At 46.9% G+C, this 20330-nt stretch overlaps 1 long non-coding RNA gene across 3 annotated transcripts; it reads right to left on the bottom strand.

Annotated features, from left to right (window-relative positions):
- Nucleotides 1-869: 869 nt before the first annotated feature.
- On the bottom strand, nucleotides 870-16362 carry LOC148002656 (uncharacterized). Of its 3 annotated transcripts, XR_015633755.1 has the most exons (9): nucleotides 16242-16362; nucleotides 15788-16012; nucleotides 9364-9455; nucleotides 9179-9262; nucleotides 7984-8070; nucleotides 6040-6974; nucleotides 5069-5141; nucleotides 4826-4963; nucleotides 870-2494 (listed from the first exon to the last, which is right to left on the bottom strand). It is a non-coding gene; the product is annotated as an uncharacterized LOC148002656 (long non-coding RNA). The 3 variants fall into 3 exon arrangements; XR_015633757.1 differs by lacking the exons at nucleotides 9179-9262; nucleotides 9364-9455; nucleotides 16242-16362 and having other exon boundaries at nucleotides 15644-16012; XR_015633756.1 differs by lacking the exons at nucleotides 9179-9262; nucleotides 9364-9455; nucleotides 15788-16012; nucleotides 16242-16362 and adding an exon at nucleotides 9891-10093.
- Nucleotides 16363-20330: the final 3968 nt, after the last annotated feature.

The following is a 20330-nucleotide window of genomic DNA, read 5'->3' as shown; positions in this document are numbered from 1 at the left end:
ACATTGGGAGGTTCAGGAACTCCAGCTCCAGGGAAGCTAATGTCTGTCTGTCTGTCTGTCTGTCTGTCTGTCTCTCTCTCTCTCTCTCTCTCTCTCTCTCTCTCTCTCTCTCTCTCACACACACACACACACACACACACACACAAATAAAAATCCAAGATGGGAAGGTATCTTAGGATTTCTGTTGCTGTGAAGAAACACTATGACCACAACAACTCTTATGAAGAAAAACATGTAACTGGGACTGGCTTTTGATTTAGAAGTTTAGTCCGTTGTCATCATGGTGGGAAGCATGGCAGCTCATGGACAGACATGGTGCTGGAGAGGGAGCTGAGAGTTCTACAAAGAGTCCACAGGCAGCAGGGAGAGAGGAGAGAGAGAGAGAGAGGAGAGAGAGAGAGAGAGAGAGAGAGAGAGAGAGAGAGAGAGAGAGAGAGAGAGAGAGAAGAGGACTGGACCTGGCTTGAGCTTCTGAAACCTCAAAGCCCACCCCTGTGACACACTTCCTCCAACAAGGCCACACCTACTCCAACAAGACCACACCTACTCCAACAAGGCCACACCTACTCCAACAAAGCCACACCCACTCCAACAAGGCCACACCTACTCCAACAAGGCCACACCTACTCCAACAAGGCCACACCTACTCCAACAAGGCCACACCTACTCCAACAAGGCCACACCTCCAATGATGCCACTCCCGTGAGTCTTTGGAGTTATTTTCTTTCAAAGCCCCACAGAGGGACAGAGTGGAAGGTGTCACCTTTTACTTACTGGGTAGGGAGGGAATGTCCTGCTGTGAAAGAAGCGAGGGTGCGTGTGCTGACCTCATTTACCTTGTTCTGATCACAGTACTGGACAAAACGACTCAGGGGAGGAAAGGTTTATTTGGGCTCCAGGTTTCAGGGGATTTCAGGTTGCAGGGTCTACTTCTCCCACCTAGTCTTCTTTCAGTCAACTTGTGGAGCCTCTCTGGTGGAACAGCGCCACCAACTGAAGGCAGAACATTTAGAGCATGAGCCTGAGGGAGGGGGAGGGTGTTCCAGTACAAATATCAGGGTGGGCCCTGCAGATATGCAGGAGAACAGTTTCCAGAGAGAAGACTTTGAGGCAGGATGTTGTCTGCGACATGACCAGACCCTGGAAGGCCGGAGTAGGGAAAGAGTCCTGGAAACTGGGTTTCCACAACAGAAAAGCTAGTGGAATGGGATTTGCCAGCCAAGCAGAGACCTGTGCTCAACACTGAGCTGAGTGTCGGGTATGAACAGGGATTGCAGAGTTTAACCCCCCACGGTGACCAAGAGCTACTCAAGTGCTCCGTGAAGGCAGCAGTGGCAGCCATAAGGATGCTCTTGTTATCCTTCAAGTGGGAGATGGGAAACTGAGATCAGGATGAGAGCACAAGAGATGGTGGGCAGGGAGGGCTCACTGGCTGGTCCTCTTCAGAAGGAAAGGCGACGATTTCCTGGATTGGTTCTAGAACAGACTTCAAGCTTTCTGCCCTGTGTATTGGGGTAGACTAAACCTCTGTAGTCGAGGAGGGAAGACTGAAAGAGGAGTTAGGGAGAAAGGGAGCCCCGCAGCTCAGTGTGCAGAATCACATTGGCAAGCGGTACATGCCAAGGCCAGACTTTGCAGTCGTACCAGTATGTTTAACACAGCAGCAAGGCAGACGCTTCGGTGATGCCCTGGAAAGCTGACTGAGGGAGATGGGGCCGAGAATGTGCAAGGAGCTATGTCCCATGAAGCTAAGAAGGAGACCCAAACAACGGCAACATGGGTGAGATGAAATGTTCAGGAGGTGGAGACTACCAGACAAGAGGGCACAATGAGGTGTCGAGGTCAGATCAAGACACGAGCCCAGCAAGGTCATAAAGAAACAATACATCACCCCAGACTGGGACATGAGCTCCTATGTTCTTTCTAGCTAATGAGTTCCATCTTGAATCATGACAAAGACATCCATCCTTGAGAGCTGGTGTTTTCAAATTCTGACTAAGGATAAATGCAGAGTCATGCTGTGGATCTGAATGTTAACTAGTAACATAAGTTATTAATGCACCTACTGGGTGTTCTGTGTAGGTACAACCTGTGCAGAACACAGCTATCCCCCCACCCGCTGTGTGCAGCCATCGTCTGCCTCTGGCAGGGACTTACCCTGCTGTTAAAACCTTCAAGCATTCTTTCTGTGCCGTATCCGTTACACCGAGCAATCCATAATGGACTAGACAGGATTATTGGCCCAAAAGGCAATACCAGATGTGAGATGAAGAGGGCTTTCTAGAACCACACGCAATATCTCTAGCCTCAAACAGCTGTTCATCGTGAAAAGAAGATCCACATGGGGCCTTCCACAATCGGTGATTGGGTGTACAGACTCGAGCATGCACATTCCACAGCAGAGGCAGAGAGGGATCTGTGGGTCTCAGCTTCTGGCCCTGGCCCCTCTAGCTATGGCTTCAGGGTTGTAATTTCCAAACTGTGGGTCCGTTTTCTAGAAAGCAGCACAGAAGAGAAAGACTTCTGTTACATGGGTCTTTCTGACTGGACACATGAGTCTACTCTCCTGGGTATTCAGTATTGGGCTGCCACCTCCAAGTCTTGGGGACTGGGCCACATTGTTTCACTATTCTGAATTTCTATATCTTCATCTATGCAGTAGAGATAGTATCCTATTGTTAAAATGTCTGCGTCAGATTTTTTCCCTTACAGTTTATGTTGGTCTCACAGAATAAATTGAAAAATGTTGTTCCATGTTCTAAGAATCTGTGTGAAATGTGTGCTATTGATTCCATAACGATTTGAACAATGGAAATATTGCAAACGTTTGTGAATTGATTTTTCTTTAAATGGAGACTATACCGTGTATATTTTCTGTTCCATCTCCAATCAGCTGTTAAATTACCAGGCAGCCTCTTGGTTCAAGAAGCAGAAAATCAGAAGGAGCAGAAGCACAGATACAATCCTACTCTAAAAGTTTGAGCATTCTTTGGAAAGTTGCTGGCGTGGTCCATGTTGAAAGGCTGAAAGAGCTGGCATTTGATCCACACAAGCAATCGTAACAGTAGTAAATGTGTACACTCAGGAGTGTAGGCCCAGGCACTCAGGAGAACAAACGCATGCATCACCCAGAAGGACAGACCATGTACTCAGGAGGGTGAGACATAGGTACCCAGGAGGACAGACTTATCCATTCAGGACAGATTCATGTACACGTACAAGAGAGTAGACCATGTACCCAGAAGTATAGACCTGTGTACTCAAGAGGGAAAGCGCATGCACTCAAGAGGAAACAAATACCCATGCACTCAGGAAGAACAGAGAACGCAGGCACTAGGTGACTTTCTCTTACTGCTATTCCATGAAGGCTGCGTCCTTGACTTTAATTACTGTACGCTCCCTGCTAATCCCTGCTGGAAAGCCATACCCGAAGTTAAGCTTTATAATTCTAGGAATCTCTCAGTCTGAGCTAATGGAGCATTAAGATTAACCATCGCAAGTATTAATAAAGGCTGATACATTTTATTAATGTTTTCTTGGAACCAATTTAGGGCTTTGCCAGCTTTTCTCTTCCTTTTTTATTTTTCTAGTTCATTATTTTTATTTTATACATACATACATGTGTGTGTGTGTGTTGTCTCTATGTACATATGTGTAGTACACGTGTGGCTTGGTGCCTGCTGAGGCCAGCAGAGAGTGTCAGTTCCTTCCAACTGGAGTTATAGATGGCTGTGAGCCATCTATACTGAGAACCAGACCCTGGTCCTCTGCAAGAGCAGCAAGTGTTGACACATCTCTTTCAGCTTTGTTTGTTTTCTTTCTTTCTTTCTTTTCATTTTGTTTTGTTTGTTTGTTTGTTTTTTCTTCATTTTGAGGCATGCTTTATTTTTGCTCTCATGGTTATTGTTTCAACTCTAACAGGTTCCTTTTAAATTATAATTGTTAACTCGCCTTGATTGTATAAACCAATGGGCTTCACTGAGACTTTCCTTGATCTTTATGTCTGGTTTCTTTGGTATACGGAACTCCTTCTTTAAGATTTCTTGCTTAAAATGTATTTTGGTTTATTTTTACAGCTTGGCCAATGTGTGACGTTGGTTAAGTGTCTGTTCCTAATTGACAGGGGCTCATACTGTTGGATACTGGGTGGCTCTATAAATGTCCATCGCGAGGTTGGGTTTATATCTTTACTTTTGGTTATGTTGTATACTGACTATATGAATTGCTAAGAGAGGGGGTAGGACAGACTTTTGAAAGCATGTCAGAAAATAGCCTTCCCAGTGAGCCATCCTCCAGTGTATTTAAAACAAAGCTTTATAAGACACGTCACGGTCTAGTCTATGCCTTCTCCTGAAATCAAACCTTCAGGCCCCAGTCTTTTCCCACTAAGATATAACAGCCATCACACCCTTTCCTAAATGACTCATACCCCAGTGCCTTGGCATTTGGGAGTCTCTTTGACTAAAGTTTCTATCTCCATCCAGGTAATTCACATGACTGGCTCCTTCACACCTCATATGTTCTCCTTGACCAAATGTCACCATTTTAAAGAGGTCTTCCAAAATCTGAGAGGCTTTTAAAAAAAATCCCAGCATCCTATCCACACTGGGATTGTTCCCTTTGCAGAACGTTCCTTTATTGGAATTAATTATATTCACTAGTTTCTTAGTTTTGTGTGCTGGTTCTGTCCAGGATAATAAACACAGTCTTCTGGATGAACAGATGGCCGATGGAAGAATTATCTGAATTCTGCCACTCAACATCATCTGTCCTGCTTTATAGATAGTTCGGAGTGGGAGATCTTTTATACAAGACTCCTTCTTACCTTTTTGCTATGTCTCTGGCCCAGTACAGCTATTGCTCAGTAAGTAACTACAGAACACAACACAGGCAATTCTCGAGCTTTCGGAATGCTCTGCAGTTGCTTCACTGTCGCTCAATCAATTAGCATCTGGCACGGAGTCTGGAATAGCAAGATAGGAAAGAGCTTTGTCACATCCGGTTGAAAGCACCGTCTGCAAATCCAATTCACCCCAAAGTCAAAATGTGACGAAGAACGCTTTCTCACCTGTCAAGGTCACAGGACTTCATTTCTCCTCCCATGTTCCCTCCCATCAAAAGCTGAGGACATGGGTTGACAGCTTCAGAAAGAGAGAGATGGCTCATTAGTTAAGAGCCTTGCTGCTTTTCCAGAGGACCCAAGTAAGGTTCCCAGGAGGTACAGTGGGCAGCTCATAACTTCCTATAACTCAGCTTCAAGGGACAGGTTACCTTCCTTTGGCCTATATGAGTAGTTTTCCTCCTATTCGGTCAGACATGTATAAAAAAATAAATCTTAAAAAATAAAAGGAAGTTATGCTGTCTTTCTGCATGGCCCTGCATTATAGACAAAACGTCACAGCGATTGGCCAAAGAACTAGTGATCGGGTGCATCCAGGAGAGAGGGGATGACAGGGTATAGGCCACTCTTTGACCTAGAGTGTTTCTTATTCCAGATAGTAAGTTACCAGCCAAACCATTACAGACTATCGGGTCTTTCAGAAGAGTGGAAGAATCTACTGCAATTTGGCTTCCTTCTACCGAGAGGTATAATTTTGGAGAGGTGTGAACATTAGGACAGATCTAATTCAGACTATAAACCCCTGCTGTATTAGTAATAAAAGCTGCTATGTCCTGTACGTAGAAGTAATGGCTGGCCAATACCCAGCAGCCACAGTAGACAGGGACTACAAGTGTAAATTAAAATCAGGACTCAGGTGTCTGCCACCCACCCATCAGATCCTAATGACATGCTACTGCGGGATTCACTGTAGAAAACTCTCTGCTATTATGTTGTACAAAGTGAGGCTGAGGATGATGAGTGTGAAGACTGAGAACTGGCCCGTATATGCTGTTCTCTATGAACTCCTAAAATGAGCATCTTAGTATCTAGCCTGTATATTACATTCCAACTCAGCAGCTCCTTGCGAGATTAAAGAGAAGCAGAGGTCAGCAAAGATTAAAGAGAAGCAGAGGTCAGCAAAGCTAGCGTGCATGCACCTTCACAGTCTTGTGGTCCCACGCTGTAGAGTAAGCAGGTTGGCCTGCAGAAGGACTTCCGGTGCCAGCTCTTGCATCAGAACCAGGTCCTGCAGGCTACCACATCAGCTAGCAAGTTTATTAATCAGGCAGCGTGCCAGGTTCGTCCCTGGAGCTTCTGAGTCAGTCCACTAAGTCTGGGAACCATTAGATTTGAGGAACTCTCTCAGATATTACACTCAAGGAGGTTGCGATTCGAGGCTTGTCCTTCTCTTCTTTGTAGATGGTCAGAATGAGACTGGAAGTGGCACTAAGTCCCACCTGTACTGTAACTGAGCTTCTGTGCCATAAAGGTCGTGGATCGCCAGCAGTCAACACTTCTGTTTGTAGGTGAGCCGCCATCTTTCTGGTGCCAACAGGATATTAAAACTCCAGACATAATGACTCCATCCATCCATCCAACCCATAAACAACCAATGAATGCCAACAGTCAGTTCTACTGAGAAGACCAATGAAAGTGGCAAAGTATACAGAGAGTAGAGAAAGAGGAGCATATGGGGGGTCATCTAGAAGGAGCACCTTGTCTAGATTTGGGGGAGTCCGCTGATGCAGATGGATGGCTGGAAGTTGGTCCTCATGACAGAGAAAGACTTACCCTCATCTGTTTTCTAGGTGAGTGCATTTCAACTCTGGACTAAAAGAAAGGGGAGAATATCTGAGCAGGCAAGTTCACAATCCAGAGGCCTATCACAGAAGGCACAGAAATGGCTCAGGACGCAGCGGTAATGCCTTAGTATCAACGACAAACTTTGTAGGATGCTAACACTGGGGAAGCTGGGAGAAAGGTTTACAGGAATTTTGTGCAGTTCTTTGACAGTCTCTGCAAATTTCAAATGTAGTTAAAGTAGTCACTCAGAATAGCAAACATCCAAGGTAGTTACAGAGAATGTATCTTCCTGAGCAAAAAGAGAAGAGAAAATAGAATATAGTTAAGTGTATATATACATAATCCGAGTGAATAGTCCGACTCTAAAGATTTATTTATTTATTATATATAAGTACACTATAGCTGTCTTCAGACACACCAGAAGAGGGCATCGGATCTCTTTACAGATGGTTGTGAGCCACCATGTGGTTGCTGGGAATTGAACTCAGAACCTCTGGAAGAGCAGTCGGGGCTCTTAACCACTGAACCATCTAAAAGAACATGTTTGCATCCCTAGTTTCAGAAGCCCCAAAGCCCTTCTACTACTTCTATAAGAAGCATCCCTGGGACACAGGTGTCCGGTAACAGTTCAGACTAACTCATATGCTTACAGTATGAGTCTCCAGAACTGTTGGGACAAATTACTACTGGTTGAATAAAAGACTACTTCTCAATTGTAATCACAGTATTGATATGGCTGGTTCCTCCTCTTGATCATCCATGCTTGATCATCCCCATGGCTTCCTGAGGCTGTTGACTATTCCTAGTGTCCCATGGCTTTTAGATGCATTGTTCAAATCTCTAGACTGTCTTCCTATGGTATTGTACCCACTGAGTCATGTCCTCCTCTGATAAGGACAACAAACACTAAAGTGACCTCCCTGCCAATTGCATCTGCAAAGACCTTATCTCTGAAAAAAAAATCACATATGCAAACACTAGAGATTAAGACTTAGACTTCTCTTTGGGAGAGCTGCAGTTCAACTTACAAAGCTTCCAACAAATCATTTTATCTTTCAACCCTTACACATGATTCCCTAGCCTCTGAGAGAGAGCTAGAACAGGTTTCCAGACACCCTATATTTTCGTACCTCTATGCCTGTCCTGCCCTTGGACTTCACACAGGCATGTTTCTCCATGCCTCCTTTACCTTGGGAAAACTTCACTATCTTCCGAAACTCAGCAGACATTTCTTCGTCTTTGTGAGCCTTTTTCTCCCTCCTACCACAGGTTAGTTTTGTAGATCTGTGACAAAATACCTGGCATCGATGAGACACTCTTGTTCTTTCAGAGGTCCATCCAGGTACCATAGGCACGGAGAAGCACAACAGCTCACACCTCGGCAGCTGGGAAGCAATGGGAAAGAGGAAGATGTCAAGTAAAATGTAGCTCCAAGGCCAAGGCTGTACCCCAGTGACATACTTATGCAACTACCCATACCTTTTACCCCTCCCAACAGTGCCGTCAAACTATGAATGAATCAAGAGCTGAGTCCACTCAGTAGAGCCCTAAACTCCCAGGCTGTAACCATGAAACAGCAGAACACAGCCTTACCATCCTGTCTCATAGGTGTTGTGGACTCCCAGCAAGTTGGTCAATGCAGTCAATTATATACCATCTGTCAGAATCAATTTCTGGGTGCCCCTCAAGCCCACCTACATCCAGAATGGCCTTTGGCAAACTTGAACATGGCCACATTGCTGTTTCTGCTCTTCTCACTGGATTGTAAACTCTCGTAAGGACAGGGAGCAAGGATTCTAACTTATCTCCTCCCTGGAAGCCGTAGGCTGGTGCCCTGCATTAAGAAGAGCCTGGGATAGGAGGCAACCTCACTACAGTGTGTTTGTTTGAACGGCACAGCCTGTCTGGCCTGACCAAATTGTGACATTCCCTTTTCTCAGGTCAGCACTTTCCATTGGGTCAAGTGTGGGCTGCCAGTGAATTTCCAACCTGATTTCCTCTGCTCTGGTCTCCCTGGGAGGTCCCTGGTGCTAGACATAGTCTGGCTATGCCTGGAGAAAGCTGACAGCTCAGGCTGCTCACTCCCTGGGACTGCTCTGATGGACTCTGCAAATAGCCACTTCTGCCAGAGGCTGTTCCAGCACCATAATGAAGCATTCACTGGCTGCTGCTGAGTGAGTGAGCGCTGGAGATTCACAGGACAAGGCCAGCACAACTCTATAACAATCTAGGTCTGTGCAAGGGCCAGCCTTCTTTTCTCTCCTTATTAGCAATTTTCTTCTTAGTCATCTGTGTCTCAGAATAAACCCTTCCTTCCCTCCGCCGGGGATCTTTCTCCTCTCATGCTCTGACTGGCACACACAGCAAAGTCAGACGGCATGTGGAAACAGCGGAGCTCTTTGAAGAGGATCTGGCCCCGTCTTCCTTCCCACAGGTGGGGAAACTGAGGCCTGGGGTGGATGGGGGATACCTGAGATCATGCAGAAAGCTGACCTGACACACAGAGGGAACTTAAACCCTTAACCGCTCCGTAAATGGCTCTTCTCTTCCTCTGCACTTTCTTGTTGCAGCCTGGCCCTTTCAGGATCAAAGAGAGTTCAAGCTTAATTAACATTTGGTCCAGTAACAGACTCTGAAGAAGGTTTGCCCAAACCCCTGCGCTGGCCCTGTCCACTTACTAGAACATTGACAAATCAAAGAGGTACTGTCCCATCAGAGTGCTGTCTGCACGGGACAGAAAAACCTTGTTTGCTGTCCAGAGATCACATTCCTATGGAATATTAGAGGTAAAAATAGGTTTGGTTATTGACCACACATTCAAAACGAACTAACTCAGTTTGACTTAGCCTTTGATTGAAACAAAAACCGGTTTATGGTTTGTCATTTGTGTATAATTAGCCCACGTGCTAATTTCGGTCGGTGTCTTACTACAACGGAGAGGTGCTGGAGAGACGGCTCACTGAAGAGAAGGCCACATTCTCATCGGGAGTTTGGTTCCCCCAAAAAAACCATGTCAGGTGACTCAGAAGCGTGCATCTCCAGCCTCGGGGTGTCTGACCCCCTCTTCTGGCCTCCATTTACACCCGCAGATGTGGGCGTTCACTCACACGGGTACACGCCAGCCTAGTCAGTGTTCTGTGGCTATAAAGTCACATCACGGCCGCAGCAACTCACGAAAGAAAGTATTTAATTGGGGCTTGTTTACCGTCTTAGAGGCTTGGTCCATTCTCATCATGAGAGCATGGTGCCCTGGAAACAGACCCGCTGTGCAGAAGTAGCTGAGAGTTCTGCATCTAGATTCACAGGCAGCAGGAAAAGAGACACTGGGCCTGACATGGACTTCTGAAACCTCAGAGCCCAAGCCAGTGACACACTTCCTCTACTGCCACACCTACCCCATAAGGCCACGCTCACCCTAATAAGGGCACACCTATCCCATAAGGCCACAACTGCTTCAACAAGGCCACACCTCCTAATCCTTTCAAAAAGCACCACTTCCTAGGCATCCAAATACATAAACCATTCTTGGGGCCATTCTTTTTTTTTTTTTTTTTTTTTTTGGTTCTTTTTTTTCCGGAGCTGGGGACCGAACCCAGGGCCTTGCGCTTCCTAGGTAAGCGCTCTACCACTGAGCTAAATCCCCAGCCCCCTCTTGGGGCCATTCTTATTCAAACCACACATACACACATATACACAGGAAGAAATAAAGCCTTAACAAACAGGAAGAAGAGACGTTTATATGGAATCCCGCTAAAACTCTGTGTCCTTGTAATCTTAGTATTTAGGAGGCTGAGGCAAGAGGTTTGCTACAAGTTCAAGGCCAGTCTGGGCTACAGAGCAGAATGTTGATTCAATACAGACAAACCAAGCTCCAAATGTCTATGTGGCGGAGGGACCCAGAACTACAGCGAGGTGGGGGTGCCACTTGCCCTCATCCCGCAGCGGCAGCTCCCTGGGTTTAAAGCATCAGGTTGGACTCTGCTAGTATTTGTTGTATTTCTGGTCGTGGCTCTAAGCAACATACTTCTCTCTGCTAGATTTTAGTTTTCTCTTTCAATGACAGGACCCTGACCTTCCCAGGTTTCCTAGGCTCCATCCAAAGGTAGCATGAGAAAACACTGGCTTGCAAAGTCATCATCACCAAAGGGGCATGTCAAAAGGACAGTAAATGACAAAAGTGGTGGAGAAGTGACTGTCAAGTGTCTCTTAGTTAAGATGGCTGAGCCTTATGGAGAATTACAGATGGCAGTCTGGCTCTCTCGTAGGAGAGCTGCACCTCTAATGTTTCCTTGTACAAACAGAAAATGAAGGGACCTCTCTGATAGGGACATCTGTTTCTCTGGACGGGAAAACCCTATCCACACTACCTGGAAAGCAGCAACCTGCATAGCTCAGAAAGTACGGAGGGCTTGTCATTTACTGTCTTTCTGATATGCCCCCATGGTGATGATGACTTGGTAAAGGGGGCTGGAGCATCCTATGGGGATAGAATCCTGATGGACAGACCAAAAGGCCCCTTGGATCTGGCCATATTTGTGTTACTGTGCTGGAAAGACAATGGGATTGAATGCCGAGAGTGCCTTGGTTTAAATCCATGCTCTTCTCAGGGTGAGACAGGCTAGGCTGACTCCATGATAGGCTTCAAATTGGTAGTTCAGGACACTAGGCCTAAATCTCTTTTTCCAAGAACTGGGCAAGTCCAGGCCTCAGAAGCTGCTCTGTCACCTGGCCTGAGGCAAGGGCAATGGGTCAGCAACACTTTCCAGACTTCCCCAGCAATAGTTTCCAGGCCCCCAGGCCCCAGCAATGGTTCTGGAATGTCCCTAGAGATAGAGCCAAGGATTAGCATAGAGGTCATCTACCAGTCGCCAGGATTCCCTTAATGTGATTTAATTTGGGCCTGTGAGCTCACTGGGGCGTCTCTACCTTGGTAATGAGAGACCCCAACATGCCAGACTTCTGCAGAATAAAAAGCGCTTGGCTCTTGTGTACTGTTTGAGTCCAGGATAGCATTCTTCAAGGAACCATAGGTCCTTACAAGGGAACGCAAGAGAGATGCTGGCCCTCTTACACTCTCCCATTTTCCTTGTCTCCAGAGTGTGAAGACCCCAGGCAGTGACAATAAGGATGCAAAGAGTGATTCTACGGCCCGGAATTATAGCATGAGACTGGGTTTGCGGCTAGTCTGTCTTTAGAAACATAGCTCTTCAACCACTTCCTCTCAGCCATCCAGTCCTTAGCACAACTCAAAGGGACAGGCCTCTTCCCAGCAGCTTTCGGGAGCCCTTTCCCAAGCATCTGCACGGGCGAGTGCAATCAGACAAACGAAAGCCACAGTTTGTGAGAGTTGGTGTAAAGGGACTGCGGCACTCTGGTGTGGACACCGCTCCAGTGCAGATCAACTTAGCGGACAAAGATTCATCCTGCTTGCCTGCTCCTCTGAATCCTGCAGTCGAGGTACTGGCGGGCTTGGCTTTGAATGCAAGCCAAGATTTTGTTGTCTGACTTGAATTATGACTAGGAGAAGGATGTATTTAAACCAAGAAGTGTCTCTCTCCTGCATTGCACCCCCATGCTGGGCAGGCATGTGGCAGGGATGGGGGGGTGGTGGTGGCAGGATGTGTGTTTGGGGCAGAGGTGTGAAGGCAGAGGAAGCTTGGTATTGTGTATTAGGAAAAGGCAGAAACATCTGGCCCGGGCAGTTCGGCCTGCGTTGACTTCATCTGCTTTGCTCTTATTCAAGTGCTAGACAGAGGCAGAGGGAGCGCCTACGGGAGGCCGGTGGGGGAGGGGCTGCGCCACGAAACAAACGCTACGTAGGAAAGAGGGCCGCGCCGAGCCACACTGTCTAGTGAAAAGCAATCAAATTAAGAGGAAGGTTGCCATCATCTGGCCTCATATTTCTAGGACTAAGCTTCTAAAGGCGTCGTATGCATCACACGACAGCCTGCAAGGGGAAGCCAAGGAAGTGACCACTTGCGATCTGCATCTCGGGACGATGGGGACGATTCTTGCCTGTACTCATTCTCACAGTCAGCGGCCGCGCTTCTGAAGCCCTGGCTGTGTCTGATGCTTTCTTGAATTGTCCTTGGCTCTCATGGGTATCTGACATGCTGGAGGGCTCTAGCCAGAAGCTGGAGAGTGAGGAAGGAAATCACAGATGCTGCCCGTGCACACTCTAGGGGGCGAAATCAAGAGTCCTCAGTCACACAGTCGGTACCTTTTGGAGCTGCTTCAGGCTGATTCCTCTGAGATATTCGAAACACTCCCACTCTGAAAAAAAAAAAAAAAGTCCAGCCTCCAGCATGGGCAACGAACGATCTGCAGAGCACACCTAGCTGCTGTCAAAAATGATCAATAACATTAAAATATTTGCTTGTGGGTGGCCTCAGATGGTCCAGCTCAGACTGTTAGGGTGGACACAAGAACGGCTCCAGAGCCTGCTTGTCAGGATTCTCTCTGACTTTCCTAGTCCAGGACTCGGAACCTGCTGCATTCCCAATCAGCTGACTCGCTTGTAGCCCGCAGGACTCAGAACTACTGCACTCACACCCTCTGACTTGTGCACAGCCCACTTGACCCGATCACAGACTTCTCAAGCACTCCTGTTTCACCATCTCCTGGTCTTGGCTCCCAGATGAGCGTCCCTTGTCCTGTGTATGTTCAACCATCAGCCAGCCATAAGAGTTCTCTCCAAAGGCTTTGGCTAATCCCTTTACTTTAGATTACTCTCCGAAGTGCTCATGGGGGCTGGTGATTGTCGCTCTTCAGATTAGAGGCTTTGACAGGGCGGTAAGGTGCAGTGCTCCTCTGAGATTTCCTGTGAGCTTCATCAGAAAGCTCTATGGAGCCAGTGGACACTGGTATTATGTGGGACAATTGATTTATCGTGGGGAAGGGGATCCTGGGGTATTTAGTTCAAGGTGTTGGATGTCAAGATGAAACGTAAGGCAACTTTAACTCAAAAGCCTGCTCTCTATAGAGAAGACCTGCAGGCCAGACAAGGCAAGCTGCTTAAGACTGAGAACGTCCATGATGACCCTCCTTGGCCCCAGTCTCATGCTTCCTCCTTAGTCTGATAAGGTTTCAGATGATTAACTTCTAGGGGCTGCATAGCACAAGAACTCCCAGCCATCATGCCAAGTAGGCACAAAACCCAGAGCACCCTACACTTTCTGAGTTGTGGCCTCAGATTGGTACACTCGCCCAGCAGATATGGCTGCAGTGCCTGGACAAAAGTTCCAATGACTCAGTCTGTTATGTTAAAGTTATAAAATGAGATTAAAACAGTCACTGAAATGTATTCTACCTTCCCATCTTAAAAAAGGCGTGTTGTAAGAGCTAAAAACCCAAATTCTGGTTGGGGATTTAGCTCAGTGGTTTGGTCCTCAGCTCTGGGGGAAAAAAAAAAGTTTAAAAACCCAAATTCTAGTTTTAAATTCTCAAATTTTTACCCTGGAATTTTGCCCCAGAACTTGGTAGCACAAGAGAAACATGCCTCTGGCCCACATACCCAGGCCCTTTCTTTTCCCTCCTCCCTCAATATACTTATCTACAAGAAGCCTCAGGTGCCCACAGAAGAGCACATCTGGACATATACTTCAAAGTCAAAGCCATTTTCTAAATCCCTTGAGCATAGCTGCCCCTAATCTTAGCAGCGTGTACCCCTGTAGCCCAGCCCAAATTCTCAAAAACAGACCTGAGGAAAGGCCCAGGCATGTCCCGTGCAAGTCACCCATCTCTGATTCATTGGGGAAACAGAATGCGGGAGCCCTCTGTACACAGGAGAGGGTCCGGAATACGAACCTCGGGACTTACTGACTCCTTATGTCTCGTGGAGACAGTATGATCCTGCAAAGGGTGGGGCTCATCTCACCCAGGCCTAAAAGTGGAGCTACTGCACTGACTCCAGCCTTAGGATTAAGATGTATCGAGGGGTTAGGGATCAGCAGTGTGGACCTTTGGAAAGTTGGCCTTCCTTATCTACCCAAGGCCAGACGATGACATTCAGAAGGTTCATGGCTGTTCCTCTGCCCAGCTCTTGGATGGCAGGAGCCTTGTCTTGTCACTAATGATAGCAGCTAGCACTGTCAGGGCCTGCATGTTCACAAGGTGTCATCATCATCATTCCTGCTGTGGTATGTTAAGTGAAAGCAATATTGGACTCAGGCCTGGTCGCAACCCCCCAGGCCACACAGTTCTCACGCATGTACAGAGACAGCGGAAGCCCTGAGTGACCAAAGTCTTGAATGGATGTGTACTCTTGACACAGGCACAGTCATGTCTAGGACCCCATAGCCTCAGACTCAGAGAGAAATGGCAAAGCCTTCCTCAAGGAACCAAGCGTGCAAGTGTGAGCATTGACAGCGTGTGCAAAAAATCATCCATCATAGCCGCCCCCCCCCCTTCAGATACTCATGGCTTGAAGACGGCTCCCCTCTAGAGATTGTCCTACGAATAATAGCTAAACCTACCTCCTTGATGAGGTTGAATACCATAAACCCTGTCTTCTTATTCAGCTATATGAGATCAATAGCCATGCCTCCCTGACGCTCTGTAATAAGCATGCTGGATTTCCGAGGGACAGTGGCTTCTCCAGCAGAGAGCACAGACCACCAGATCCCAGTTCTCAGTGTGCCCATCCGTCAGACTACTCTTCATTCCTCGATGCCACTGTCAGGTCAGTTCCTGAAGCTATGTTGGCCGTGGCAACCATGAGCTGAACTATTTCCAACGTCACAGAAGCCAGTGATTTATGCTTCCCAAGAGCCTCACTTTTTCCTTACCAATCACAGGTTCTCAATTTTAAAAAGTTCCAGCACCCTGACCCTCCTTGAAGGGACCCCACTCAGTTGTTCTGGGATACTGCAGGAAATCTCTCTGGATTCATGTCATGCACGGCCAGAGTTGGGAACAGCAGTTGGAACAGAATGGAACCCCCACCCCCCTGCTACTCACAGTCGAGCAGGACAGATGCCTGGCCCAGACATGCAACAGCTGTAGGCCAGGCTAGACACCCAGATCCACGGCGGGGGTCCTCTGCTTACTCTCCAGGAAGACAGGAATAAACAGAGCCAATTTCCTGACCTCCCAGCTCCTCACCTCCCCATCCAATTTCCCAAGCTCCAGCTGAAAGCCCAAGGGAGAGGAGGCAGAACAGGCAGCTGTCTAATCTAGGTGGATTTTCTCAGGGGTGGGGGAGGCTGATTTTGGCTCCAGTCTTCCTCTTTCCTCACAGCTGGAGCTGGAACAGGCTGAGCAAGTGGGGCTGCGAGCCCAGCTGCTGGCTGTTGTTCTCATGTTATCTCTCTCCTGACAGCTGCAAATCTGTTGCGGGGTGTATATGTCCATCCAAGTGTGAGAGCATATTGCAGGAGAGAAAAACAAGATGAGAGCGTGAGGTTCCCTGCTCCTCCAGAATTTGCACCTCTTAAACCCTTTCTGAACCCCCACCACCACCACCACCCCCGCTTCCTCTAGCTCTTCCTTCCGGCAAGCATCCATGAGCACCCAGCATTCCTCCCTTTCACCGAGATTCAACAGTGACCATTGTTACCCTCTGGCTAAGTAAATACTATGTAATCGGGTGGTTTCCTAAGTGTTGGAGGCTGGTGGTTCGATTCAACTCTCAGAACAGCTCTAGGATGGCGGCATTTATCAGTATTCCTAAGTTGTATGAGGAAACCAGGAACAGAGTCAATATTTAACATGAGATCGCATAGCTGCAGAGACTCCGATACAGACTACAGCCCTGCCCCAGTTCCGTTCCGCCTCCTGACAGCGATTGATAAGGAAGAACCACTCCGGGAGACTGAGATCACTCTCGCCTCCAATATTCCGTCTTGCTTAAGTTTGTTCTTTATATTGGAACTCTTCTTGGACAACACTGGCTGAGCCTCTAAGCCACAGAGAAGAAGCACCTGTCATTGTCCCCCAGGGCTCTGCTTCTGAAGCACTGAAGGACTATTACCTGACAGGAGAATGATCCAGTGCAGCAGTGTGGGACTGGTCCCCAGAGATAACAGCACTATGCGAAGGGACATGACAGAGCCCCTGATGGTTCAGCAACATTCACAGGCCCATCCCTCCCAGGTGCTGGCATTTGCTCAGCAGAAGCTTCTGTGCATCTGGACAGTTTGTCCAGGGTTTGCGAGGTGGCGTTGAATGTCCATGTTCCACTGTCCTCGAGGAGGACTCAGAGGGACATTCCCAAGATGGCAGGAAGGAATCTGTGTGCAGCTTGTCATCCAAGTCTTTGAAGCTTTTTGGTGTTTTCTGCTGAGCGTACTGGCCTAGGACATGTATGGGTGCTGGGATGGGGTCATCTGCTGAGAGGAGACTGACAGTGAGCAGACAAGAGCTTCACCTCAGCTACCCATGTCCTGAGGAAGGAGGCATCAGTCAAATGGAAGCCCAGACCATCCGCTGGGCAGTGCAGCTGATGGCTCCCTGGCCACCTCATTTAAACCAAAATAGCCTTTGAACGTTCTTTTCTGTCTTGAGTGAGGCTTCAGTCCCATTTGTTTAGTTCTCAATGGAATAGACAAATCCTATTTCTCCCTTACCAAGATCTAAAGTTTCACTCATCAGCACACTGATAGAGGAATTTTTCTTTCCCTAGAGGTAAAAATTAAACCCTGCTTTGCAAAAATGGAATTTCTCTGATGTATCAAACATGAATGCTCATGAAATCTCCACTGGAAGAAAGATTCTAGCTCACCTGTTTGTCCTGAGTACAAGCTTTTCCACTTTAAAAGCAAAAGGAATTGATTTATTACTCATACACTGTTCTCCCTGCACGTACACCTGCAGACCAGAAGAGGGCATCAGATCTCATTATGGATCTTTATGAGCCACCATGTGGTTGCTGGGAATTGAACTCAGGACCTCTGGAAGAACAGCCAGTGCTCTTAACCCCTGAGCCATCTTTCCAGTACAGACTGCCCACTTCTAACAAGCTTCCTGGCAATGCCAATGCTGCTGATCCCCAGGTCACACTTTGGGGTGCACAATTATCATGTGCCTATGAGACACATGCAATTGATCTAAAGCCTAGAAATCACAGAGCCATTCTCAGCTCGTGTATGTACTCTGAGCATATCAAATGGCCCTACAGGAGCCTTCAGCGGCCATACCTGGTTTCTTGTCCTTGGAAGCTTAGCCCCAATCCCAGTGCACCCCTAATCACAGCCCTCTGCTCCTACCTCTGCTTAAGTTCATCTTTCCCTGAACCTCTGAGACATGTCTGCAGGGAAGCCTGAGCTGGTTGTAGAATTCTCCTCCTGTTTCATGACGCCTTAGCTACACCCCTAGTAACCTGCTTTCAGCTGTGTTTGGGGAGAAACCCCAGCATGTATTACAACCAGACACACACACATGCACACACACACACACACACACACACACACACACACACACACACACCACTGAGGACTTGCCTCCTCTGATGCCATAGGGTAAAAGTCTTTCCCAGGTGACCTGAGAGTTTGGTCTGTTTTGGTCTGAGGGCTAAGTTTACTTTCTAGAGAAGACGTGGACTTCAGAGAAAGAAATGGGAAATAAGAAAAGATCCTGCTTAGGGAGACCTAAGGTCTTTGAAGGACCTACCACAGTTCCTTCTTAATCACAGTGGACCATATAAAACTGTTTCTCTTTGAATGAGAAACCCACTTGACTACTGGGAGTCTCACAAGGGTTGACCCAACACTGCAGTCCACTGTGAGGCCAACGTTGGTGTACTCAGGGACACAGTGTTCCATACAGAACTGTGATGGTTTGAGTGGGAATGGCTCCCGAAAGCTCATTTACTTGAATGCTCGGTCACTGTGTCCTACAGATCAGGATGTGGCTCTCAGCTACTGCTATAGTGCTATGCTTCCCGCCATGATGATAATGAACTGACATTCTGAAACTGTAAGCAAGATCCCAATTAAATGCTTCCTATTGCAAGAGTTGCTTTGCTTATGGTGTCTCTTCACAAAAATAGAACAGTAAGACAGAAGTTGGTACCAGGAGTGGGGTCTTGTCCTGAGGTCACCACTCTCTTTGTCCCAGTTAGCATCAGACTTTTCTTTAAACATTTTATCTCCTTGAGCACTGGACAACTCCATTACAATTCCTGGTGCTCATTTTCTGCACAAATTACATTTTTTTCTCTCTTTCTTTCTTTCTTTCTTTCTTTTTTTTTTTTTTTTTTTTTTTTTTTTTTGGAGCTGGGGACCGAACCCAGGGCCTTGTGCTTGCTAGGCAAGCGCTCTACCACTGAGCTAAATCCCCAGCCCTCATTTTGTATTTCTCTTTGTCCAGCTTGCTTCTTTCAATAGATAGATAGATAGACAGATAGATAGATAGATATAGATATAGATATAGATATAGATATAGATATAGATATAATGATTGATTACTAGTAACCACACAACACTCAAGACTAGGCTGTCTTGAAATCTCCTCTGCCAATATCATCAGCCAAAACTCCTCCATTTAGCCTCAGGCAGATTTTTAAGATAAGGGTACCCTATTGTTTGCCAAAATATCACACAAATGGTCTTTAGACTGCTTACTAATATTCTTCCCCTTTGAAGCACACTGAGCCAGGCTGTCATAATTTACATTGCTCTCAGCACCTCTGTCTTCCATGTTCTTACTAACATGGCCCATTAAGCCCCTGTTGAAGTGTTCAACTACTTTCCTAATCCAAAGTCCCATAGTCCACATTTCACCAACAAGCAGCATGATCAAGCCCTGTCACAGCAATAACCTGCTTCCTGGTACCAATTCTGAAGCTAAGGAATTATTGAGGCCAGGGGTGTCATGGGTCCCTGCCCAGAGGCTCAGAGAATCCATTGCAAGAATCTGTGAAAAAGTAAACATGGATTTTGTTGGAGATCCCAAGATATTGGAGGTGCCAGATTGCAGGATATCTGCCAAGGAGAGCTGTAGACCAGGAATGGAACCAGCCCAGGAGAAAGAAGTGTGTTGCAGTCAACAAAGCTGAATACAGGAGATCTGAAGAGTGTTTGATGTCAGACATGGAGATGCAATATTTGCAGTTTGCCAGGCTGGGTTTTGGTCTTGCTTTGGCTCAGTGTTTCCTCACCATGCTCTCTTTCCTCTTTTGGAATGGTAATGTATATTCTGTACTGTTGTATGTTCAAAGTGTGTGATCTGATTTTTTTTAATTCTAATTTTATAGGAGATTATTGTTGGGGATTGGTTCTAATGATTTGATTTAATCAGGAATCTGTGTGTCCAAATGCTAAAGGTCCTTGTCCCCAATTGGTTTTTCATCAATCAATAAAGAAGCCAGTGGCCAATGGTTGGCCAAAGGGAGCTGGGGCAGGACCCTTAGATTTGCGTGGGCTAGGCCACAGGAGAAAGGAGTAGAGAGCAGAATTGCCATGTTTCAGAGGGAGACAGATCAGATTTAGAGCCGCAGAAGGAAAATCATCCAAAAATGTAGGTGAGAAGGAATGTGGCTCCCCTCAAGGGCTGCCCGGAAGCTTCTTGGGCAGCAAAGGCAAGGGAGCTGCCCAGAAGGAACAGGGCAGCAAAGATAGATTATAGATTTATAAGGTATTGAGGAATACTGGAGGGAAATCTATAATAGCTGGACAGAGGATTAGAACCGTCCAGTCTTTAAGCTAGC

The sequence above is a fragment of the Rattus norvegicus genome, chromosome 11 (genome assembly GCF_021556685.1).
Source record: "Rattus norvegicus strain SHRSP/BbbUtx chromosome 11, alternate assembly SHRSP_T2T, whole genome shotgun sequence".
In the NCBI taxonomy this organism is placed as follows: Eukaryota; Metazoa; Chordata; class Mammalia; order Rodentia; family Muridae; genus Rattus; species Rattus norvegicus.
Note: the sequence above shows the minus strand (reverse complement) of the source record. Positions and strands in the feature narration are given on the sequence as shown.